Consider the following 24884-nt stretch of genomic DNA (forward strand, 5'->3'; position numbering starts at 1 on the left):
GCCACACTGGAAGAAGAAGAGTTGTCTTGAGCCACACAGTAAATAAATTGTGACATGTAATCACAAAAAAACTTACAATGTTTTAAGTAAATTTACGATTTTGTGTTGGGCTGCATTCATAGCCATCCTGGGCTGCATGTGTCATGGGCCGCAGGTTAGACACCCCTGCAAGTATATGATAGGAGTGAGTTTTTGAGCCACAAGGGACACATATTTTCAACTTGACTAGATACTGTTACAGTTTCTCGAATTGGTAGTGTTAATTTATATTTCCAAATAATGTATGAGAATTTCAGTTGCTCCATATCTTTGTCAAAGCTTGGTGTTGTTACAGTCTTTAAATTCTGTCAATTTGGTTGTATAGTAACATCTCATTGTGGTTTTAATTTGTGTTTTCTTGATTACTGGTAGGATTGGGCCACTACTCTTACATTTGTTGTCTGTTTGGATATCTTTTGTGAAGTGCCTGTTCTTAATATTTCCCTCTTTTTTTTTTTTTGTAGATTGTCTATCTTTTCCCTTTTATTTGTGAGAGCTCTTTACATATTCTGCATTTTTGTCCTTTGTTAGTTATATATGTTATAGATATTTTTCCCATTTTGTGGAACTTACTTTCTTTCTTATGGTTTTTTTTTTATTCTTACCCAATGATATGTTTAGAGAAAAAAAGGAGGAAGAGAGATAGAGGGAGAGAGAGAGAATGGGAAGGAGGGGGAGAGAGACAAAAACAGAAAGAGAAAAAGGGAGAGAGAAACTTCCATCAGTTGACTTCTGTATGTGCCACAACTGGGGATCAAACCCGCAGACTTTTGGTGCACAGGATGATGCTCCAACCAACTGAGCCACCTGGCCAGGGCTCTTATGGTATTTTAAGTAGCTAAATTTATTAATCTTGTCCCTCTTGATTGGTACATTTTGTGTCTTGTTGAGGAAATCCTTTCTTACCTCATGATCAAAAAAATGTTTCCCAATATTTTTTATAAAAGATTTCTTTTAAAAGTCTTGCCTTAAATATTTATCCTCTGACTTTTTGAGTGTGCAGTATTTGGCAATGGTTCCTCTTCGTTCTTGAAACTTCATCTGCTCACATGACTGCAAATGTCATCTTTCTGTTGCTAATTCCAAAAACCTCTATTTTTGGTATTGACTATGTTCCTTAGCTGAGATCCTTATTTCCAGCTGTCCTCTGTATCTCTTTACTTGAATGCCTTGTAAATATCTGCAAATATCTCAGGTTAAGCTAATTTTTAAAGTCTTTATATTTATTTTTTTTGGTTTAGATTAGTCATAAAGCCAACATACATGGTAGAATTTTAGACTCTTATTTTCTTGCTATCTCCAATCAAATAGCCATCGTATCCAAGTGAGTCTCTTTCCTGAAATGTGTGTCAAATCCATTCATTCCCTTCTCTCCAGTTCCACAATTACATCTCAGAGTTCTACCTAGTCTGGTACAATACACTTCTAATTGGTTTTCCTGCCTTCTTTCTATTCCCCTTCTCTAGTCAGTCATTCACACTGCTACAGAGTTTTCTTTCTAAGACACATATCACCTCCCTTCCTGCTTTTATGGCTTTTCATGGCCTGCATTACAACAAAAAGTTCAAGTTCTTTCACATGGTTTTTACCATTATTCTGTAGGAATCTCACGTTTTAGCCACACCAGGCTACTTTTGTTTTTTAAAGAAGCTGTGTATTTTCTCATCTTTTTTTCATGTTTTCCCTCTCTGCTTGGAATAGTCATCCTTCCTCCTCTTCCCATGGGGAAAATCCTATTCCTTCCACCACCATTCAAAGAAAGAATTAATCCTTCCTGCCTCTGGGCTTCCCATAGCACTTTGTTCATACATTTATTGCAGTACTTATGGTATTACTGTGTATTTATTACTTTATGTATCTGTCTCCTATCTGAGGCTATGAGGTTTTTCAAGGCAGAGAATATGTTCTATTAATCTTTTTATTAGAATCTAACAGTGCCTGGTACAAAGTAGTATTCAATAAATACTTGAATTAAAGGATTGAGCTAACTTTATATGAGAAAACAGAAATGTATGTACTGGCTTAAAAGTTGTGAGGTGGGAAAAATGTTGGTGAAAGGGTACAAGGAGCTGTTTTATGTGGGTGGGATTCTAACAGAAAAGACCATAACGTGCTACTCTGGTCCCATGCTAACTGCAGGGACAAAAATAATCTTCAAAGAACAAATCAAAATTAACTGATTCTCTTCATTTAAAAAATGGGACTTACCTTTCAAACAGACTTAGAATACAAAGTTAAATAAAATAAGTTTTTAAAATAAGAAATTCACAATACAACTGAAGAAATTTGTCTTTTCTCAGAGACCATATTAATGAGCATAGTCTATCTTATTACAAGTTTTGTAATATATGCCTGTATCTCTTTTTTGACAATGCTTGCTAACTTTTACTCTGGAAGGTTCTGGTAAATCAGGTACTCCTTAGGTTTAGTCAGAACAGTAACAGGTTAACAGTTACTGAATTAGTTAATTCTGCAAACTCCCATAGAAAATAATAGCTCTAATGACTCCAGTCCAAATATTTACTTAAGGTTCACACAACACAATTGAATTGTGATTAGACAGTTTTTTATTTGCAGTTCATCTGAAGGAGCAGGGTTCACGTTCAATAACATTATCTTTCCTCTCTTGTTATCTTAGTATAACTGATTCACTGTATGCACAAGAGCATTCTAAATACATTCTAAAATGTTCTTACTAGAGAAATCTTAAGAGCACATTGATTTTTATTAAATATATATTGTTTATATCTGGAATTTTGATTTCAATAAATCTTTAAAGAAGCTTGAAAAAGTTTGTCTGTGTATAGATAAGTTGTCCTCTGATGATGAGTTTATAGATTTTGAAATAAATCAGCTCCTAATCCTAAAAGCAACTTCCAGATAAACATAGTCAAATGAATATATGTGTTTATTTTCACTGTCTCTTGAAAATATACTAGAATGAAATTCCATAAGGACAAAAAGAACGTGAGAGGTGATGTCAACATAATTTTGGGAGCTGGGACATTGGTAGATCAGTGGTGACTAACTTAGTAAAGAAAACTGAATCCTCAGTCTGTGCAGTTGTCTTCCACCTGCCACACCTGCCTAGCAGAGAAAGCAAATATCAGCCAATGGCTATGCAGAGGCTGATGGTTTCCAGGCAGGTGGCCAGCATGAACTCGGTGGGAATCAAAGCTCTGCCTAGGATGATCTGATTGCAGTACATGTGTCTAGACTCTCTGAGCCTGGGAATAGCTGAACATTCGTATCTGAATTATACTATGTAAGTATATATTATGAATGATTACAGGAGTAGGATGATAGTATCTAAGGAAGAACTTTAATGGCTCTGTTAATTCAACAGGTGTATCATAATTCTAGATATTATGCAGTCATATATCTAGAGCTACACTGTCCAGTACAGTAACCACTAGCCACATGTGACTTTCAAACTCTTGAAATTTTAAGAGCAAATTGATTTTTCATTAAATTATTATATATTATTTATATCTGGTATTCTGATTGCAATAAATCTTCAAAGCAACTTGAAAAAGTTTGTTTATGTGTGCATATATTGAGAAATATGGCTAGTCTGAATGCAGAAACAATGTAAACATAAAGTTCACCTGGATTTCAAAGGCTTCATAAAAAAATGTAAAATATCTCAGTAAGTTTTTATAATAGTTGCTTATTGAAAATATTTCATATACATTACATTAAATCAAATATGTTATTAAAATATTTCACCTATATTTTACTTAATGTGAATACTAGGACAATTTTAAATTACAGATGTGGCTTTTATTATTTTTCCTTTATTCAGCTGTGAATAGAGGTATTGATCCTTAGCGGTGGCTGGTTTAGTGCCCTGGTTTGTCTCCTACAAGGGCTGTTTAAAAAGAAGGTACTCTATCTTGACTTGTTGCACTTAGCATAATACCTTCTAGGCCCATCCATGTCGTTGCAAATGGCAACATTTCATGCTTTTCTTTTTTTTAAAGATTTTATTTACTTATTTTTAGAGAGGGAAGGGAGGGAGAAAGAGAGAGAAAGAGAAACATCAATGTGCAGTTGCTGTGGGCCGTGGCCTGCAACCCAGGCATGTGCCCTGACTGGGAATCGAACCTGCAATGCTTTGGTTTGCAGCCCGCACTCAATCCACTGAGCTATGCCAGCCAGGGCTCATGCTTTTCTTATTGCTGAGTAATATTAATTACTCATCTTCTTGATTTATTCATCTGCCACTGGACACCTAGGTTCATTCCATATCTTGGCTGTTATAAGTAATGCTGCAGTGAACATAGGGTGCATATATATTTTCAAATTAGCATTTTGGATTTTTTAGATAAATACCCAGGAGTAGAATTGCTAGATCCTACGGTAACTCTCTCTTTAGGCTTTTGAGGAACCTCTATACTATTTTTCATAGAATCTAAAACAACAACAAAAAACCACAAACAAAATAAAACAAGCAAAAAAAGACCCAGAGAAGAAGAGATCATACTAAGTGTATGGTTGCCAGTAGGTAGGGGAATGAATACAATGGGGAATATAATCAGTAATAGTGTGAGAACTTTGCGGCATTACGGATAGTAATTACTAGACTTAGTATGGTGATCACATAGTAAGGTATATAAATGTTAAATCACTATATTGCAAACCTGAAACTAATATAATATAGTATACCAACTGTACTTAAATAAAAAGAAGGTACTCTAGTATGTCATTTATAAATAAATGAATAAATAAATAAATAAATAAAATGAAAGGCACTCTAAATGGAGAGCTCCTACATACTATGCAATACCTCTCATTAGCACCTAAAGTACCACAATATATACTTTGGCAAACTATGAAATTAATGGTGGTGTGAGTCTATTTATTGAATAAAGTGGAGTAGTTTAAAGTTATCAATAGACATTTTGCTAAAATCTTTAATTTTTTTGTTGTCCATCCACCATGCCTCTTCAGCACCTCCTGTCCCTTTCATCCATGTAACTTCTGTACCTGATTACTGAATGCTATAAGAGAAGACCACACAACTGAACCAACTGAGAATACCATAGAGTCTTAGTTAGCAACCTGCCTTGAGTTCTCAGTTTTCTAGCAATACCAGGTAGGGCAAAAGTAGATTTATAGTTGTGAGTATACAAAACACAGAGGTTATATTTAAATTATTATTTATTAATTATTGTATTATTTTCCATACAAACAACTGTAAACCTACTTTTGCTCCTACTTTGTATTTCTGTGTTTTCCTAATCATCTCTTCAACCTAGTTTTGATAGTGGCTATTCAAAACCTCTTTCACTCTTCTCAAACGTCCTATTTTTGTTTTCAGCAGGTGATCTTACTTCACTGAGAAAATTTTGTGAAAGGTGTCAGAGAAGAATGCCCCTGACTTTCAGTTACAAACACCTTACATTTATGCCATACTCACTGTCCCAGGGGAGTCCAGCCTGTGGCCCATGACAGCTATGAATATGGCTCAACACAAAATCATAAATTTACATAAAACATTATGAGATATTTTTTTTGTTTTTGTTAGTGTTTGTTTATTCAATGTGTGGCCCCAGACAACTCTTCGTCTTCCAGTGTGGCTCAGAGATGCCAAAAGGTTAGACACCAAACTCATAGCCATTCTTTTACTCCTGTCCAATACTAGGCCTAGTATTCTCTACTCCTGTCCAATGCTAGGCCTAGTATTCTCTACTCCTGTTCTGTTTCCGTGTTCTGCATCTCATCCTCTTGTGCTTCCTCAGAAGCCTCGCTTTTGCCATCTTCAGCTATTTTTTCTTTTCCTATTGGCTTCATCCCAACAGTACTTAAACATTCTCTAACTTCTTCCATCTTAAAAAAAATCTTCTTTTGACTTCTTTTTCTGTCTATATCTATCACTATGTCTTCCTCTGTTTAATAGTTGAGCTTATTGAAAAAATTGTCTACTCATTGTTTCTACTTCTAACCTCCTATTCACTTTTTAATTCACTACAATGAAGCTTCCCCATGAGTCTACTTTTGCCAGAGTCACTAATAACTTACATGTTTGTTATCCAAGAGAACAGTTTTCAGTCTTAATTATAGGTAATCTATAGCATTTGATACTAGTAGGCATCTTCTCTCCTATGAAATTACTTTTTTCCCTTGTTTTTTGTGATACTCTACTCTTCTGGTTTTTATTCTAATGTCTTCTTTTTAGTCTTTGTGACTCCTTTTCTGCTGCATTACACATTGTTGTTCCTTAGGATTTCTAATGTGGGCTGCCTTCTTTCTTAACACACCAACACTTCCTTAAATATTCACTCCCACATTTTCAGTTCTAAATGTGTATCTTTAGTCTTAATCTGTCGACCTAGTTTCTTTTTTTTTAAAGATTTTATTTATTTACTTTTTAGAGAGAGAGGAAGGGAGGGAGAAAGAGAGAGAGAAACATCAGTGTGCAAGAGATACACTGATCAGTTGCTTCTTGCACATCCCCAGCCAGGGAACCTGGACTGCAACCCAGGCATGTGCTCTGACTGGGAATCAAATTGACAACCTGTTGGCTGACCCTTTGGCTCAGCGGCACTCAAGCCACTGAGCCACACCAGCCAGAGCTATAGACCCAATTTCTATGTCTGCTGGACATACTACAGTACTTCTACTACCAAATCTCTTCATTTTATATTATTCTTTATCTCAAGGAATAACAGCTCAATCAACCCATAACCAGAAGAAGAAAACCAGAGAGTCATTACATTTCAACCACTTTGGTCCTTCCTCATCTCTCAGTGTTAGTTACTCACCGACTTCAGTCCATTTTATAACTGAATAGTCATTAATTCTACCTGTCTACATCAAAAATACAAATGCAAAATGCTGTTGTAATTGCTCACTTAGTCTATTCCAATAACCTTCTTACTGGTTGTTCTTTCTCCAGTCTTGCACCTATGCATAAAATCTGTGGTAGCTAGTTTCCAAAGATGGCCCCAAATGTACCACATCTCCCAGGATTCATGCCCTTGTTCAGTCCCCTCTCATACTGAATCTGAGCTGACCTTGCTACTCACTGTACATAATGGAGAGTCCAGAAGTGACACTGTGCCAGTTCCAAGCTTAAAAATGTTTAACAACTTCAACTTTTTTTTAAGAAAGATTTTTTTAAAAGATTTTATTTATTTTTAGAGAGGGAAGGGAGAGAGAGAGAGAGAAACATCAATGTGCGGTTGCTGGGGGTTATGGCCTGCAACCCAGGCATGTACCCTGGCTGGGAATTGAACCTGGGACACTTTGGTTCCCAGCCTGCGCTCCATCCACTGAGCTACACCAGCCAGGGCACAACTTCAACTTTTGCACCCAAAGAGCCTCATAATAAGTTGTGCTGGAAGACTGTCTGGAGAGAGAGAAAGGCCTGGACATCCCAGGTGAACCCAAACTTCTAAATGTCCCTAACAAGATGCCAGATGAGTGAGAGAGCCATCTTACGTGTTCCATACCCAGAACACCTCCGGGTGATTTCAGCCACAGGTGACATTGCACGAAGCTTTAGAACTGCCTGACTGAGCCCAGTCAACCTATTAGAATAATGAGAGAAAACAAAATGGTGGTTGTTTTAAACCACTAAAGTTTGTGGTGGTTTATTTCACTATAGATAAAACCCAAACAAAAGCTCTCTGTTGTGCTTACTTCAGTATCATCTTTGGCAGTTCACCTTTGGCAATTCACTAAAGCTGCTTGAACTTTGCTTTCTCTCCTAGAATTTTTACTCCTGCTGTTAGAAACATTTCCTTTTTTAACTTATACCCTCTCCTTACCAAATCCCTACATAACTTTTAAGTCTTTACCTAGACATCCAGAAACCCTGAGAGAAGAAGTTAATTGCCTTATGTCTTCTCATTGTAGCTGCTACTATTACTGGAATAATAATGGTTGAGAGTATAGAGTTGAGCAGTATATTATTTTGTATATTACTTATTCTTTATAAGCTTCAGTTTATTCATTGTAAAATGAGGATAATAATAGTAGTTACCTATTTTGTTGTGAACATGTAAGAGTACTCTAAAAATATTAGCTATTAATGTTATTAACACATTATTATAAATGCCTATTCATCACCATGTCTCTAAAATATAGCCAAGTACCTGGCACATAATGTGTGCTAGATAAAATGTGAGTGAATGACTGAATGGAAGAATGATTTCAGATTATTTGGATTTTATCATATCGATCTAATTAAAGTCTAATTTCAAGCTTTTTTATTGTGATGAAATATGTATAACAAATTTGCCAATTTAACTATTTTTAGGCTTTTTACAGCATTTTTCGTTTTATTAGCAAGACTGACTCTATGCTGAGTACTTTAATATACTTTTTTTTCTCCAGTTATTCTAATTTGATATTAGTGTACCACTATTAACAACCTGTTCAAGGTTTTTATTCACATTAGAAGATAGGTTTTTAGGGGTAAAGAAATAGTTGGAAATAATGAGGACAGAAATTTATTCATTCTACAAATGTTTTTGAGTGTCTACTATGTGTCAGCATCATGCTAGACACTGGGTATATAAAGGTCCTTGCTTTCCCAGAATATACAGTGTATTGGGAGAAGTTGATCTTAATGAATTAATTTCACAGACTATCATGAAATGAAAATTCTGACCAGCACTACAAAGGAGCAATACATGTTCCTACAAGAGGGATACATAGAGGCAAATGACCAAATGAGGGAAGTCAGGGATGATGTCCCTGAAGAAGTCATGCCGGAGCTGAGACCTGAGAAATGAATGGAGGCACAAAGAGGCTCCCACCAGAAGGACCCTTGGACAAAGGCTTTGTGAGGGGCAGGGGATAATAGGTACGGGGCATGGAAAGGAAACCAGTGTGATGCATTTGCAGGTTGGCATATGATTCTAGATACAGATGGAGAGGGAATATCTTGGGTTATTTTCTATAATGAACTACAGGAAGATTTTTTTTTAGCATAATGTTGCCAGTGCCTGCTGTGTAATCCACATAAAAGGCTTTGTTCAGGTAGGTCCTTCTCTTCCTATTCAAATTTTTCTTGAAAAACTCAAGGGTATTACACATCCAGGGTCACTTGTTTTGGTGTTTATTTGCTTAATTGTAGCTCCAGAATTGACAACAGCCTCTTGCTTTATATACAGAAAGCACTCATAACTCTTAAGAATGGATGTAATTTAACTATTTTATCTGGCATTAATTGTATTCATAATATGCAACCATCACCACTGTCATATTTCTAAGAATTTTTCATTATCCCTGACAGCCATTCTGTCCCATTAAACAATAACTTCCCATTTCCTCTTCCCTCCAGAGCCTGGTAACCTCTAATCTACTTGCTGTCTCTATGAATGCGCCTATTTTTTATACTTCATGTAACTGGAAGCATACAATATTTGTCCTTTGTGTCTGACTGACTTCACTTAGCATCGTGTCCTCAAGGTTCATCCACAGTATAGCATTTCCTTCCTTTTTAAGGGTAAATATTTCATTGTGTGTGTGTACCATTTTGTGTATGTGTTGTTGGACACCAGGTTGTTTTCATCCTTTGGCTCTGGTGAATTGTGCTGCCATGAACATGGGTGTACAAATATCTCTTCAAAACCCTGTTTTCAATTACTTTGGGTATATAATCTCATACATGGAAGTGGAATTCCTGGATCATGTGGTAATTCTATCTTTAATTTTTTGAGGAATGCCAGTACTGTTTTCCATAGTGGCTGTACATTTGACATTCTCACCAGTAATGCACAAGTGTTCCAATGTCTCCATATCCTGCTGACATTTGTTATTTTCTAGGTTTATTATTATTTTTTACAACAGTCATTCTAACATGTGTGAAATTGTATCTCATTTGTGGTTTCGATCTGCAGTTCCCTAATGATTAGTGACATTGACTATTTTTTCATGTGCTTGCTTATCGTCCATTTGTGTATATTTTTTAGGGAAATGTTTATTCAGGTCCTTTGCCCATTTTAAAATCAGGTTATTTGCTTTTTTCCTTGCAGGGATATAGGGGTTCTTTATATATTCTGGGTATTAAGCACTTATCAGACACATGACTTGCAAATATTTTCTTCCTTTCCATGGATTGTCTTTTTACTCTGTTGATAGTATCCAGTTTTATATTCTGTTGCAGTCTTATTTATCTATTTTTATTTTTTTGCCTTCTTTTGTTGTCCTTTCCAAGAAGTCTTTGCCAAATCCAATATCATGAAGCTTTCTCCCTGTTTTTATCTAAGAGTTTTGTAGTTTTAGGCCTTAAATGCAGATCTCCAATCCATTTTGAATTAATTTTTACACATGGGACAGGGTGAATTTCTAATTTCATCTTTGCATGTGGCTATTCAGTTTTCCCAACACTATTTGTTGAAAAGACTGTCATTTCCCCATTTTATGGTCTTGGCACCGTTGTTGAAAATAATTTGACCTCATATGCAAGGGTTCATTTCTGGGCTGGTTGTTCTATTCCATTGGTTTGTTTGTCTATCACAGCATGGTACTCTTTTGATAACTATGGCATTTAGTAAGTTTTGAAATTTGTATGTGTGAGTCCTCCAACTTTGGTCTTTTTCAAGATTGTTTTGGCTCTTCTGGATCCCTTGAAATTCTGCATGAACTCTAGGATGGTTTTTTTTTTTATTTCTTCAAAAAATGCTGTTGGGATTTCACATTGAATCTGTATATTACTTTGGGTATTATTGTTATCTTAACAATATTAAGTCTTCCAATCTGTCAACATGAAACATCTTTTTATTTATGTCTTAAGTTTTTCAGCAGTGTTTTCTAGTGTTCAGTTAATAAGTCTTGTACCTCCTTGGTTAAGTTTATTTCTAAGTATTCTCTTAAAAATTTTTATTATGGTAAAATATAAGATAAAATTAACCATCTTAGCCATTTTAATAGTATAGTTCAGTAGTGTTAAGTATGTTAAGATTGTCACAATTTCCTTTTTAAAAGCTGAATAATATTCCATTGTATGTATCACATTTTGTTTATCCATTCACCTGTTGATAGAAACATGGGTTGCTTCCACCTTTTGGCTGTTGTGATAAATGCTGCTCTGAACACGGGTATACAAACTTATTAGTTTACTAGGACTGCCATAACAAAATATTGCAGATTGGGTGGCTTAAACACAGTAATTGATTTTTCTCACAGTTCTAGAGGCTAGAAGTCTGAGATCAAAGTGTCATCAGGGTTGATTTCTCCTAAGGCTTCTCTCCTTGGTTTGCAGTTGGCTACCTTCTCTCTCTGTCCTCACATGGTCTTTTCTCTTTGTGCACATCCTTCTATCTCTTATGCTGCTCAAAAGGACACCAGTCATACTGGATTAGGGCCCTCCACATCACCTCATTTAACCTGAATCATTCCTTTAAATGCCTAAACTCCAAATACAGTCACATTCTGAGATGGACTGGGGTTGAGGACCTCAACTTATGATTTTTGGGGTCACAATTCAGTTCATAACAACAAATATCTGTTTGAGATCCAGTTTTCAGTTATTTCAGGTACATAGCACAGAATTGGAATTACTGGATCACATGCTAATTCTACTTTTGTGTGAGGAACCATCATACTGTTTTTCATGGTGGCTGCAGCATTTTACATCCCTATCAACAGTCCACAAAGGTTCCAATTTCTCTACATTTGTTATTTTCTGTGTGTTTTTGATGGTAGCTTTCCTAATGAGTATAAAGAGTATTTTATTCTTTTCAATATTCTTAAGAATGAAATTGTTTTCTTAATTTCTTGTTGAGATTATTCAATGCTAGTATAGAAATACAACTGATTTTTGCCTGTTGATTTTGTATCTTGCAACTTTGCTGAATTTATTTCTTGGATTCTTTAGAGTCTCTGTAGTGAATCATGTTGTCTATTAATAGAGTTTTATTTCTTCCTTTCCAATATGAATAATTATTATAATTATGAATAATCATTGTAGTTTATAATAATAATATTTTGGCTAATTGTTTGGGCAAGAGCTTCTAATACTATGTCAAATACAAGCAGCAAAAGCAGGCATCCATGTCTTGTTACTGATTAGAGGAAATCAAAGCTTATTTTTTCTATGACATAAAATCTTCCACATATAGAGAATGTTCTTTCATATTTGGGGTACATTTCTTATTAGCTTGGTTTGAATGAAGAAACACAGAGCTTATTAAGAACATGGGGAAAAAATATGGAGTGGAGGAATTTGGAATGAAGCTGTTAGGAACATCACCAGGCTTGACAAGATGTTGAAACAGAGGTGGGCTCAGGGACATCCAAGAATCACCCCACCACTAGGAGGCAGTCCCTAGCTGTCTCAGAGCTAGATAATTTCTAATGACTTGTTCAGAGATTATGACAGGTATTTTTATAAAATAGAAATAAACATAAGGTTAAAAATAAGTATAATTCATGAAAGTTTCCTGTGTGCTTGGCTTCATTGATATGGGGTCCATGTAATTTATTATATATACTTTGAGTGAAAGAGGGTACTACTACTGATCCCTCCTAAAAAGTGTGTGTGAGCTGATCATCCCAAGCAAATTGGGATATAGATTATCCTATTTATAAAGCTCCTCACATTCTTAGATTACAACTGTAGTTAGCCTTTAATCTTGGGACTGTTCATCATGATGGCATATTGATTATGTAAAGGAATTGACTGTAAACAATCTAGAGGTAGGTTCATAAACTTGAGAAATTTAATGTAAATGGTTTCAGATTACAAATGAACATTGATAATAAAGGATAATTTATGAAAAATGTCACTATCCATGCTGCTGTTACCTCTATTATTGCATATAATGAAGTCTATTCTCTCAGCCCAACTGCCCTTGTGGCAACCCTTTTTTGTCTGTTTCATCAGTCAGAGTGGTCCTCCCAGAGATGTAACTTTTTGTGATGATTGGTGATGAGTTTATAGCTCTTTTCTGTTTATTGTTATTTTCTGAGATTTTGTAATAGCATCTCTGAGTCAGTTACTCACCTATGTATAACAGGATTACTTTCTGTAAATAGTGTGTTTCCTTTTTAGAAAATTCTTCTTTATGAAAGGATGTATGTGTTACTTATACACAAGAGTATAATCTTTTGTATCAACCTAAAAATTTAGGATTTGTGTCATAACATGTTAGTGAACTGTCATGACTATGTGGTGTATAACATTTCTTAAACCTTAAAAAATAATTAGTTTATATTTTTAGTTTCTGTCACCTACCTGGCAAGAGTAAAGCGTTCTGTCATTTTATCATTTGTATTTAAAGTAGTATTCACCTTTTTTGGCTGCTTTGCTGGTTCTTTCTGTAGTCCTCTAACCTGTGGGTGTCTTCCATCTCTAACCTTCTCTGTATTCATTACCTATGAAAACTCACTCATTCTAGTGATGAAAGATTCACCTGTTACCTCTGTGTTGGCTTTTAAAGATATTCAAACTGATCATCTCAATCTCATCAAATATAAAAACTTAACTCATCTTTGTATGTCACACCCTACCTTCGCAACTTTCTGAGGTCACTTACATTTATTTGTCTTTCTCTCTATTAGTCTGCCTGTTCTGTATGTCACTACCAGTCTTAATCTTAACTGCTCTCTCCAAGAGTCTATAGAGGCTTCATTTTGTATGTTACTTTAAATTCAGGTTCCTTTGCCTTTGAAGACTTTTCATCATCTAGGTCCACCATTCTCACTGATCCTCCCAAGATCTAACTTTACTCCTCTCCCTCCTCCCTTGGCAGTTAGGTTGGTCTCCTCTTTCATGGTAAGTGTACCTTGCTAATGCTGTCCAGTTAATTCTGGAATGTACAACAGAAGGCCTATCAGAGTGTAAGTCTTTTCTGATCATCCCAACCTCCTAAAACTATAGCCTAATTATGAACATTTGTTTCACAAATGTTTACAGGGGAGCTGACATTCAGTTCTTTGTTTTGACTGGTGTTTCCTTCATTTAACCTGTAAGTTTTATGAAGGCAGACAGACCTCTGTTATACATCTTTGTGCTTCATTGTAATCAAGTGCTAGGTACATAATAAAGGCTTATAATAAATTATTATATTTTAACTTACCATATTTTTCAATATTTACCTTAACCACATCATATTTGTGATTTGGTATTAATCATATTTTTGGTTAATCATAGGTTACCCTAATTCAAATTCTTGTCTTCAGTTATTCTAAATGCAATTGTCACAGCCTGTTTTTTTCGGGGGTGCTCCTCCAGTCAGGAAAGAAAATGCAAGCACAGTTAATTAAATGGTTTATTGCTTTTCTCACCATAAAGGGGTTGGGGAAGCTTTGCTTTCTGAAGGCAGATCAGCAGAGGAGTCCAAAATGAAACAATATGATTAACAGGAAGATGTCCAGGGAGTTGACGGAATCTTCCAAAACCCTAATTCTAGACAGAACCAGCACTGGAGACGAAGACCTGGCATGATGTTCTATCAGGCCAGGTAACTCAGAACCCTCCCTCCCCCACCAAGGCAGTAATTTCCTTACCCTCTCTTGGACTTAAAGGGAAAAGTGGTCTTTCAGAGTGACAGTTTATGATTACACAGAGGCACTTAGTATTTATAGTTAAACAGTACCTGAAAAATCAGTCCTTGCTTCTCCCTCAGCAATAAATTTCTCTGCTTAAGGAGAGCCAGGAGAATTCTGTTTCACTTGCCAGTTTGTGAAGTGAATGACAAACTACTGATATTTAGTTGCTACATATACAGTTCAAAGAATATATTGATATTTCAAAGAAAAAAGGGGAAGAAAGTCAACAGTGTCAGTTACTACTTACAGAAGCAAGTATATGAACATTTAGTTGTCATGCATTTTGCCTGATATTTTCTCTTAGGTTAACTAAAGTACAAAGTAAGGAGAAACAGGAAGCAATTACTATATAAATCCCTGCATATCTATAAAATCCAAGTGCTGGCAATTAAAACATAGTCAAATGATTTCAGTATATTTCTTTTAATATTGATGTACAGAGTGGGGCAAAATAGGCTTATAGTTCATGTGGAAAATAATATAACAATTAATAAATAATAATAGAAGAATAAACTCTGGTTTTGCATACTAACAACTGTAACCTCTTTTTGCTCTACCCTGTATGAGTATTCAGTTCCAAATGAGAAGGAAAAAGTTTTAGGTTTTCTTTTCCTTCTTCTAGAGAAAATTCCAGGAAAGTGATAAACTTGGGATTTGAGATCTTCAAAAAATTTTACTTTTTGAGAATTTTTAAAAATTATTTTTTCATATATTTTTAGATTTTATTTATTTTTAGAGAGAGGGGAATGGAGACAGAAAGAGAGGGAGAGAAACATTGATGTGCAAGAGAAACATTCATTGGTTGCTTTCCGCATGCCCCCAACCAGGGACCCAGCTGCAAACCCAGCATGTACCCTGATGGAACCCAACCCACAATCCAGGCATGTTCCCTAACTGGGAATTGAACCCATGACCTTTTGGTCCACAGGCTGGCACTCAATCCACTGAGCCACACATGCAGGGCAAAAATTTTAATGAAAGACATATATGTTTATGTCAGCCATATTCATACTATATCTAGAAAGTCACCTATCTTGGGAAACAATCTCAAAGCTTTCATTTCAAAATGAAAGTATCATATTAAAAAATACACATGTACCCCCTTTAGTGTGTAGGTATTTTTTTACCCTTGTTTATAGTGATGGTTTAACCCACTTCAAATGTAGTTTATAAAGGCAAAGGACAAGTTCCTTTGTATAGAGTGTACAGACATAGCATCACACCATAGAGCCCATAGGAAGGGTTGGGTAGGGGGAGAGGCAGTATTTTACTCTGGAAACAGCAGCTCTAATCTTAGGGATGGTTCTCAGCAGAAGGCTCTGCATCAGCACATAGATATTTTATTGAACTGTGGCTACACAGCATCCTCAACTAGGATAGTGTCAACAAGAAATCATTTTTATGTAAGCTAGTGTGATGTTTTCTCCCCCCTCCTCTTGGGTGTCCCTAGATGCTTGGGCTACAATAATTGAGTTCTCAAGGATGCAGGGCAATATGGGGAATACTCTTAGAGGCTGCAAGGTAATAGATATAACATTTATTAAATGATCATTATGATCTAGGCACTGTATACTTAAAAGGGAAAGCTGCTTGTTTTTAGGGTAGTGGGATAATGGGTAATATTTAATTTTTTTCAAAAATTGGACTATCCTTACTATTACTGTTAAAAGAAACAATTAAATGGAGGCATAGGTAGACACACTGTGCCCCCTTGCACAACCAAAATAAGGACAGCAATTTAGAAACACAATAACAACAAGAACTGACAGGAAATTGAACTGTATGGAAGTCCAACAACCAAGGAGTTAAAATAGACATATTCATCCAAACTGGTAGGCGGGGCAGAGTTGGGTGGCCAGGTGAAGAGGAGTCGAGGCACAAAAAGTGGTGGCACCTGGCGCACAAGGCACCCCAGGTGTGCAAAACAGCAGTGAGTGGACCCTGGGCATGCAGGCAGCAGCTGGAAGACCCCAGGTGTGGGGTGGCAATGGGCAGATTCAGCGAGGCAGTGATTTTGAAACAAGGCAGTCCCACATTCATGCACAGATAAACCAGGTGAAACGGGGAAGTGAGACAGACCATGCAACCCAGGGTCCCAGAGATGGGAAATAAAGCCTGAAAATACTTGTAGGGGTTGAAGTGCAGGGAGAGACTCCCAGCCTCATAAGAGACTCCACTGGAGAGACCTACAGGGTCCTAGAATGTACACAAGCCCGCTGACATGGGAATCAGCACCAGAAAGGCCCAGTTTACTTGGGGGAAGCAGCAGAAGGGGCTGAAATCCAACAGAGAGCAGAGTGAGCGCCATTGTTCGCTCTCAAACCACTGCCCCACATACAGTGTCACAACCCAGAAACTGGGTTGCCCTGCCCTGGTGAACACCTAAGGCTCTGCCCTTCATATGTAACAGGCGAGACAAGACCAAAAAAAAAAAAAAAAAAAAAAAAAAAAAGCCCAAACAGAAGAATAGCTCAAAGCTCCAGAGAAAATACAACTGAGCAACAAAGAGATAGCCAACCTATCAGATGCACAGTTCAAAGCACTAGTGATCAGGATGCTCACAGAATTGGTTGATTTTGGTTGCAAATTAGATGAAAAAATGAAGGCTATGCTAAGTGAAATGAAGGAAAATGCACAGGGAACCAATAGTGATGGGAAGAAAACTGGGACTCAAATCAATGGAGTGGACCAGAAGGAAGAAAGAAACAACCAAACGGAAAAGAATGAAGAAACAAGAGTTCCAAAAAAAAAAAATGAGGAGAGACTTAGGAACCTCCAGGACATCTTTAAGTGTTTCAACATCTGAATTATAGGGGTACCAGAAGGAGAAGAGGAAGAGCAACAAGTTGGAAAGTTATTTGAACAAATAATAAAGGAGAATTTCCCCATTCTGTCAAAGGAAATAGACTTCCAGGAAGTCCAGGAAGCTCAGAGAGTCCCAAAGAAATTGGACCCAAAGAGGAACACACCAAGGCGCATCATAATTACATTATGCAAGATTAAAATGAAGGAGAGAATCCTAGAAGCAGCAAGAGATAAGGAGACAGTAACCTACAAAGGAGTTCCCATCAGACTGTCAGCTGATTTCTCAAAAGAGACCTTGCAGGCAAGAAGGGGCTGGAAAGAAGTATTCCAATTCATGAAAGAAAAGAATCTACATCCCAGATTGTTCTATCCAGCAAAGCTTTCATTTAGAATGGAAGGGTAGATAAAGTACTTCTCAGATAAGGTCAAGTTAAAGGAGTTCATCATCACCAAGCCCTTATTTTATGAAATGTTAAAGGGACTTATCTAAGAAAAGAAGATAAAAAAAAACATTTATAGTAAAAGGACAGCAAACTCACAATTACTGACAACTACACCTAAAACAATACCAAAAGAAACTAAGCAAACAACTAGAACAGGAACAGAACCACAGAAATGAAGATCACATGGAGGGTTAGCAACAGGGGAGTAGGAGGCGGAGAGAGGGGGAAAAGGTACAGAGAATAAGTAGCATAGATGGTAGGTAGAAAATAGACAGGGGAAGGCAAGAATAGTATGGGAAATGTAGAAGCTAAAGAACTTATGACACATGGACATGAACTAAAGGGGGGGAATGTAGGTGGGAGGGGGTGTGCAAGGTGGAGGGGAAAGAAGGGGGGAAATGGACAACTGTAATAGCATAATCAATAAAATATATTTTAAAAAAGAAAAATTATTTTGTAATTGCTAGTACCCTCCTTATCTGTGGAATATAAGATGACTAAATCAGTGATGCATGATGAGAAGGGTCAATTTTGTTGTACAAATGGCTGAAGAAGAGCTGGATAAAACACATGGTTCACGGCAAATGAACTGAGATGTTTCTCTGAAAGCTTGTTTTTGTAGCATAAATTCTCTATGCTACATGGTTACTTCAGACAGTCTCAAAGCATGACCAAAGTCAAAGTGTTTAATTTGCTGAAAATTATTACAGGCCCCTAGAACCTGCAGGTGTTTTTTCAGATTGGGGATTAGAGGGGAAAGCAAACAATTTGTATACCTATCACCATATGTGCACTATCAAAATAAATTATTTAAAAATTAATTAAAATTTACTAAATAAAATACATCTTGTGTAAATTTTAATATCTTACTAGACTATTACATGTATCCTTAATATTTATCTTAGCTTACCAGTTGTGAAAGCATAATAAAAATTAGTCATTTGTTGTTACTAAATTATAGTCCATATTAAAGAACATATTCTACTTAGAAATACTTGAAAGTTTTAAGTGCTGACTAGGAAATTTTAAAATGTATTATTTTAAAAAGATTTCTTGACAGACAAATCAGTATCTCTGCCAGTTTTTGCATCATTATTTTTGGCAGGATAATAAGCTGTAATGCCAGGATTCAGATATATGGTAGTCAGAATTATAGATGATCCAAAAATTCATTCTCAAACTGTGATATCTCTCACACTCATGGGAAGTAGGGTGTGGATTACAAATAACTGGGTGTGTACATGGTTTTAGAGCTACCCAAATATAGTGGGGGAAGTGACTGAAAATGGGGCAAGAGCTGAGCAAGTGGCATTGTTTCCTCTCTGACCCCTTCCCCACATACAGCACCCCAACACAGCAACCTGGGTTGCCCTGCCCTGGCGAATACCTAATGCTGTCCCCTAACAACATGACAGGTGCATTGAGATAAAGAAATATGGCCTGAATGAAAGAACAGATCAAGACTCCAGAAAATAAGCTAAGCAACAAGGAGATAGCCAGCCTACCAGATGCAGAGTTCAAAACACTGGTAATCAGGATGCTCACAGAAATGATTGAGTATGGACACAAAATAAAGGAAGAAGTGAAGGCTATACAAAGAGATATAAAGAAAAATATACAGGGAACCCTCAGTAAGATAAGGAAACTGGGACTCAAAGCAACAATTTGGAACAGAAGTAAGAAGTAAACATTCAGCCAGAACAGAGTGAAGAAACAAGAATTCAAAAAAAATGAGGAGAGGCTTAGGAATCTCTGGGACAACATTAAATGTTCAAACACCCAAATCATAGGGGTGCCAGAAAGAAAGGAGAAAGAGCAAGAATTGAAGATTTATTTGAACAAATAATGAAGGAAAATTTCCTCTCTCTGGTGAAGGAAATAGACATGCGAGTCCAGGATGCTCAGAGAGTTCCAAAGAAGTTGGATCCAAGGAGGAACACATCAAGACACATCTTAGTTAAATGATCAAAGATTAAAGAAAAGGAGAGAATCTTAAAAGCAGCAAGAGGAAAGGAGAGAGTTACCTACAAAGGAGTTCCCATAAGGCTATCAGCTGATTTCTCAAAAGAAACTTTGCAGGCAACAAGGAGATGGAAAGAAGCATTCAAAGCCATGAAAGGCAAGGACCTACATCCAAGATTATGCTATCCTGGGAGGGGGAGAACAAGGGAAAATTTCAGGGAATAAGCATAAATGGTAGGTACAAAATAGACAGTAGGAACTTAAGAATAGTATAGGAAATGGAAAAGCCAAAGAACTTATGTGTATGACCCATGGACATGAACTAATGGGGGAGTTGCTGGAGGGAATAGGGGTTCTGGGTAGAGGAGGATATGGGGAGAAAAAATGGGACGACTGTAGTAACATAATCAATAAAACATACTTAAAAATGGAAAAAAATTAAAGCTACCCAAATAAAGATAAGTGGTTCTAATAAGGGGATGAGAACTTTTGAACTATTCTGATTATGTATGTTAACAGAACATGTTAACATACATAACATACATATGTTAACATTATGAATCTTAACAGAACATTCAAAGCCTTAGTATTCTGTCAGGCTTTGGCAGTCTGTAATGGTAAATACACAATAATACTCAGCATTTTTTGAGGGGAAGGCATAACTTTAAACAGTTTCCTACATATGTTCTTTGCTTATGAGGAAGCAACTAAAGGTACAGAGGAGAGGGGTTCACTGATAGAGTATGGCATATACTTTTGTCTTATACAGTACACAGAAGAGCTATCAGAGGCTCCGGTGGGTAGAGATGAGTTCCAGAGCTCAGGGAAGAGATTCCTGTTCTATAATTACAGTGGGAAAGTAGAAAGAAAAATCTAAACAGGCACACCTTCAAATACTTTTTCAAATTTTATTTTATTGAAGATAGTAAAAACATTAGATACCTGATTATGTTCATAATAAAAGATTACCAGATGCACAGAACATAGCTTAACATGGTAACTTTTTTATTTTGCAAAAAATTTATTGCCTTCCAGCAAATGCAACTAGGTAGTATTTGTTCACATTTATTAAGGCTCTACTTGATCTGACTCCTCCCTACCTTTCTGTTATCATCTCCTCTGATTTATTTCCTTGCTCTGTAGTATTCCAGGCACAGAGAAAAGTCTTTTTTTTCCCCTATTCTTCAAAGGTCAAGCTTGTTTTTGTTTTGGGACTTGCTTATTCTTTCTGCTTAGAATTTTCTGTTCTCCCCACCCTATCTTTACATGGTTGGTTTCTTTAATCCTTTCATTTTTTTTGTACCTCAGAGTGGCCTTCTCTTACTTTCAGTCTATATTAACAGCCTCTCCAGCTCAGTCTTCTCTATCATATCACCTGTTTTTTAACAAATAGTATTTATTACTATATATTATCTTTTAAAAATAATTATTACTATTTATTATCTGCATCTCTTTATTTATTAGCTGCTTCTCCTAGAATTTAAGTCCCAAGGTCAGGGAACCTTGCTTCCCTTGTTATATGTCCCACATAACTGGTACTCAATAATATTGTTGAATAGACTATTAAAGTGGAAAGTGTTGTTCAAAATATATTTTAAAGTTATTTTTCTGGTTTTTATGTTGGTAGCATGCCTCTTTTCTGTGTTTTGGTTCTATAGTCAGTTTTCTCTTTTAAATTGAATTTATTGGGGTGACACTGGTTAACAAAATTATACAGGTTTCACGTGCATAGTTCTGTAGTCAGTTTCTTATGCTGTCTTATGAACCAAACAGCTTCTTGTATGGCATATTAAAGATTTCAAATTGGAGTTAAAAATTAATTACTTATTACTGGTCAGTGGCACCATGCAATGCAGGATTTAATTTCAAATTTTCTACAGATTCAAACTGTGAGTTTCAAGTGCCTGTTGGCCATTTGGATCAGAATTGGTAACCTTCAGTAGTACTGTACAATCTAATAGATAAAATTAGCAAAAATATTTGATAGAAATAAGTTGGGGCTGGTAAGAAGTATTTAAACATTTTCTATCAAATGCTGTTAACTTTGGTGGTTTGGAGATCAGTGCACATTTGCTTGGTTATGAAGCAGTTGCTTTAAATGGTCCCTTATTATCAATTTATTCCAGTAATATTATGGTGCTTCTTGTAGACTGGCAATCAGGCAGCTCTTTGGTCAGTTATCCCTTTAACCCAGCCCTGGGAGATGGACAGGGAAAGGTGCAGGCCAGTCTAGGTATGATATCAAGAGTTTGAGGAGTTCTTGGCTGGTATTCCTTATCAGTAAGTTAGGGGAAAAATTTTGCTTAGAGTAAGGGGAGAAATAGCAAGATGGGGCTTGAGGAAAGTAGTGAAGAGCAGGAGGGGATTGACTAGAAGAGTGAAAAAAGGTTACTGACTGGGTAGAGATGAGGACCAAACAGATAGGTAATGATACATTTCAGTGGTACCAATCTGTTTATATGTATGAAGGGCTGGAATGGTAAGTTTTGGGGTAATATAATAAACAAGTTTTTTTTGAAATATGTTTGAAAGTTGAAATTTTGGAAAACACTACCAAATGGGATTTTCAATGTATGGTGATATAATATATGAGCTATAACTAAAACACAAAGGGCAAAGGTAAAGGGATATTTATATGATGGTAATGTTTCTACAATGCACTTGAATTGTTAAAATAATGATTCTCTCTGGCCAAGATGGAGGCATAGGTGGATGCACCGTACTTCTACCCACAACCAAGATTGGAACAACAACAGTTTAGAGGCAGAATAACACCCAGAACTGACAGAAAATTGATCTGAATGGAAGTCGGACAGCTAAGAAGTTGAAATAGACCCATTCATCCAGACCAGTAGGAGGGGCGGGGATGAGCAGCCAGGCTTGGGTCGAGGTGCGGAGAACGGAGAGAATTGGGCACATAAGGCAACCGGGAGCATGTAAGGCATCTGGGGCACACAAGATCGCAGCGGGTGGACCCTGAGTACCCAAGCAGCAGGTGGCAGACCCAGTGAGGCGGCAATTGTGGAGCAGGGCAGAGTGTGCAACCTAGGATCCCAGAGAAGGGACTGAGGTCCCACGGAGAATGGAGATACTGCCGTTGTTCTCTCTCGACCCCGCCCCCACATACAACATCACAACCCAGAAACTGGGGTGCCCAGCCCTGGTGAACACCTAAGGTTCTGCCCCTCACTGTAACAGGAGTGACCAAAAAAAAAAAAAAGAGAGAGAGAGAGAGAGAGATGGCTCAAACAAAAAACAAATCAATGTCCCAGAACTGATCCTTTTAAGTGACCGACAGGTAGCCGACCTATCAGATGCACAGTTCAAAACACTGGTGATCAGGATGCTCACAGAATTGGTTGAATTTGGTCACAAATTAGATGAACAAATGCAGGTTACCATAAAAAAAATGAGGGAAAATGCACAGGGAACCAATAGTGATGGGAAGGAAACTGAGAGTCAAAACAATAGAATGGACCAGAAGGAAGCAAGAATCAACCAAATAGGAAAGAATGGAGAAATAAGAATTCAAAAAAAAAAATCAGGAGAAGCTTAGGAACCTCTGGGACATCTTAAAATGTTCCATCATCTGAATTATAGTGGTACCAGAAGGAGAAGAGGAAGAGCAACAAGTTGGAAAGTTATTTGAACAAATAATAAAAGAGAACTTCCCCATTCTGGCAAAGGAAATAGACTTCCAGGAAGTCCAGGAAGCTCAGAGAGTCCCAAAGAAGTTGGACCCAAGAAGAAACACACCAAGGCACATCATAATTACATTAGCCAAGGTAAAAATGAAGGAGAGAATCCTAGAAGCAGCAAGAGATAAGGGGACAGTCACCTACAAAGGAGTTCCCATCAGACTGTCAGCTGATTTCTCAAAAGAGACCTTGCAGGCAAGAAGGGGCTGGAAAGAAGTATTCCAAGTCATGAAAGACAAAGACCTATATCCCAGATTGTTCTATCCAGCAAAGCTTTCATTTCGAATGGAAGGGCAGATAAAGTACTTCTCAGATAAGGTCAAGTTAAAGGAGTTCATCATCACCAAGCCCTTATTTTATGAAATGTTAAAGGGACTTATCTAAGAAAAGAAGATAAAAAAAACATGTATAGTAAGAGGATGGCAAACTCACAATTACTGACAACCACACCTAAAACAAAACCAAAAGAAACTAAGCAAACAACTGGAACAGGAACAGAACCACAGAAATGGAGATCACATGGAGGGTTAGCAACAGGGGAGTAGGAGGCGGAGAGAGGGGGAAAAGGTACAGAGAATAAGTAGCATAGATAGTAGGTTGAAAATAGACAGAGGTAGGGCAAGCACAGTACGGGAAATGTAAAAGCTAAAGAACTCATAAGTATGACACATGGACATGAACTAAAGGGGGGGGAATGTGGGTGGGAGAGGGTGTACAGGGTGGAGGGGAATGAAGGGGGGAATGGGACAACTGTAATAGCATAATCAATAAAATATATTAAAACAAACAAAAAGAATCAACCAATGTGTGCATAATAAATGGAACAACAAATCAATGTCTTATCTGTCTCTCAAATCAATCAATAAAAATTATTTTAAAAATAAAAAAAGAAAAACTGCAGATAAGGGGACTATTTTATGTTCAAATGACAGAAAGAATAACACCTAAGATTAAGAGATTTAAAAAATAAAATCATACTAAAGTGGAGGAGATAGGCAGATACTCATATTGAATCTCGACATTACCATTCTCTAAGAATAAGGCTAAAGTGTCTTACAGGCTTAGGAAATTTCACAGCTTGAGTGGCTTACTGAAAATTGTTGGGACATAGAGCACAATATTTACTGGTGCCATTTCTCTCTTGCCTTCTCACTTTTGAAAAATCAGTAGTCCTCAGATATTTTAAAGGAAATTTGAAAGAATTTGTTTCCCCATTCTGTCATGTTTTTGGAAGTCCTTAGTTATTTCCTAAAACTCTGTGTATGAAATGTTTTGTGGATTATTTTCATAATCAAGGAATGCTTGGTTGTAAAGGCAGAAAGCTATTCAAAAGTTTCAAGTAAAAAGTTGGGGAGAGCGAAGATCATAGATGGGTATTTCATTTTATTTAACTGCTGGCAGCCTTGAGGAAACAGCTTGCTGGACCCAG

General features: G+C 36.7%; 1 long non-coding RNA gene across 1 annotated transcript in view; it reads left to right on the forward strand.

Annotated features, from left to right (window-relative positions):
* Positions 1–24884, forward strand: part of LOC118501106 — a 150825-nt gene that overhangs the window by 6991 nt on the left and 118950 nt on the right. The window lies entirely within an intron of this gene.

This window comes from Phyllostomus discolor, chromosome 6 (assembly GCF_004126475.2).
Source record: "Phyllostomus discolor isolate MPI-MPIP mPhyDis1 chromosome 6, mPhyDis1.pri.v3, whole genome shotgun sequence".
Lineage (NCBI taxonomy): Eukaryota > Metazoa > Chordata > Mammalia > Chiroptera > Phyllostomidae > Phyllostomus > Phyllostomus discolor.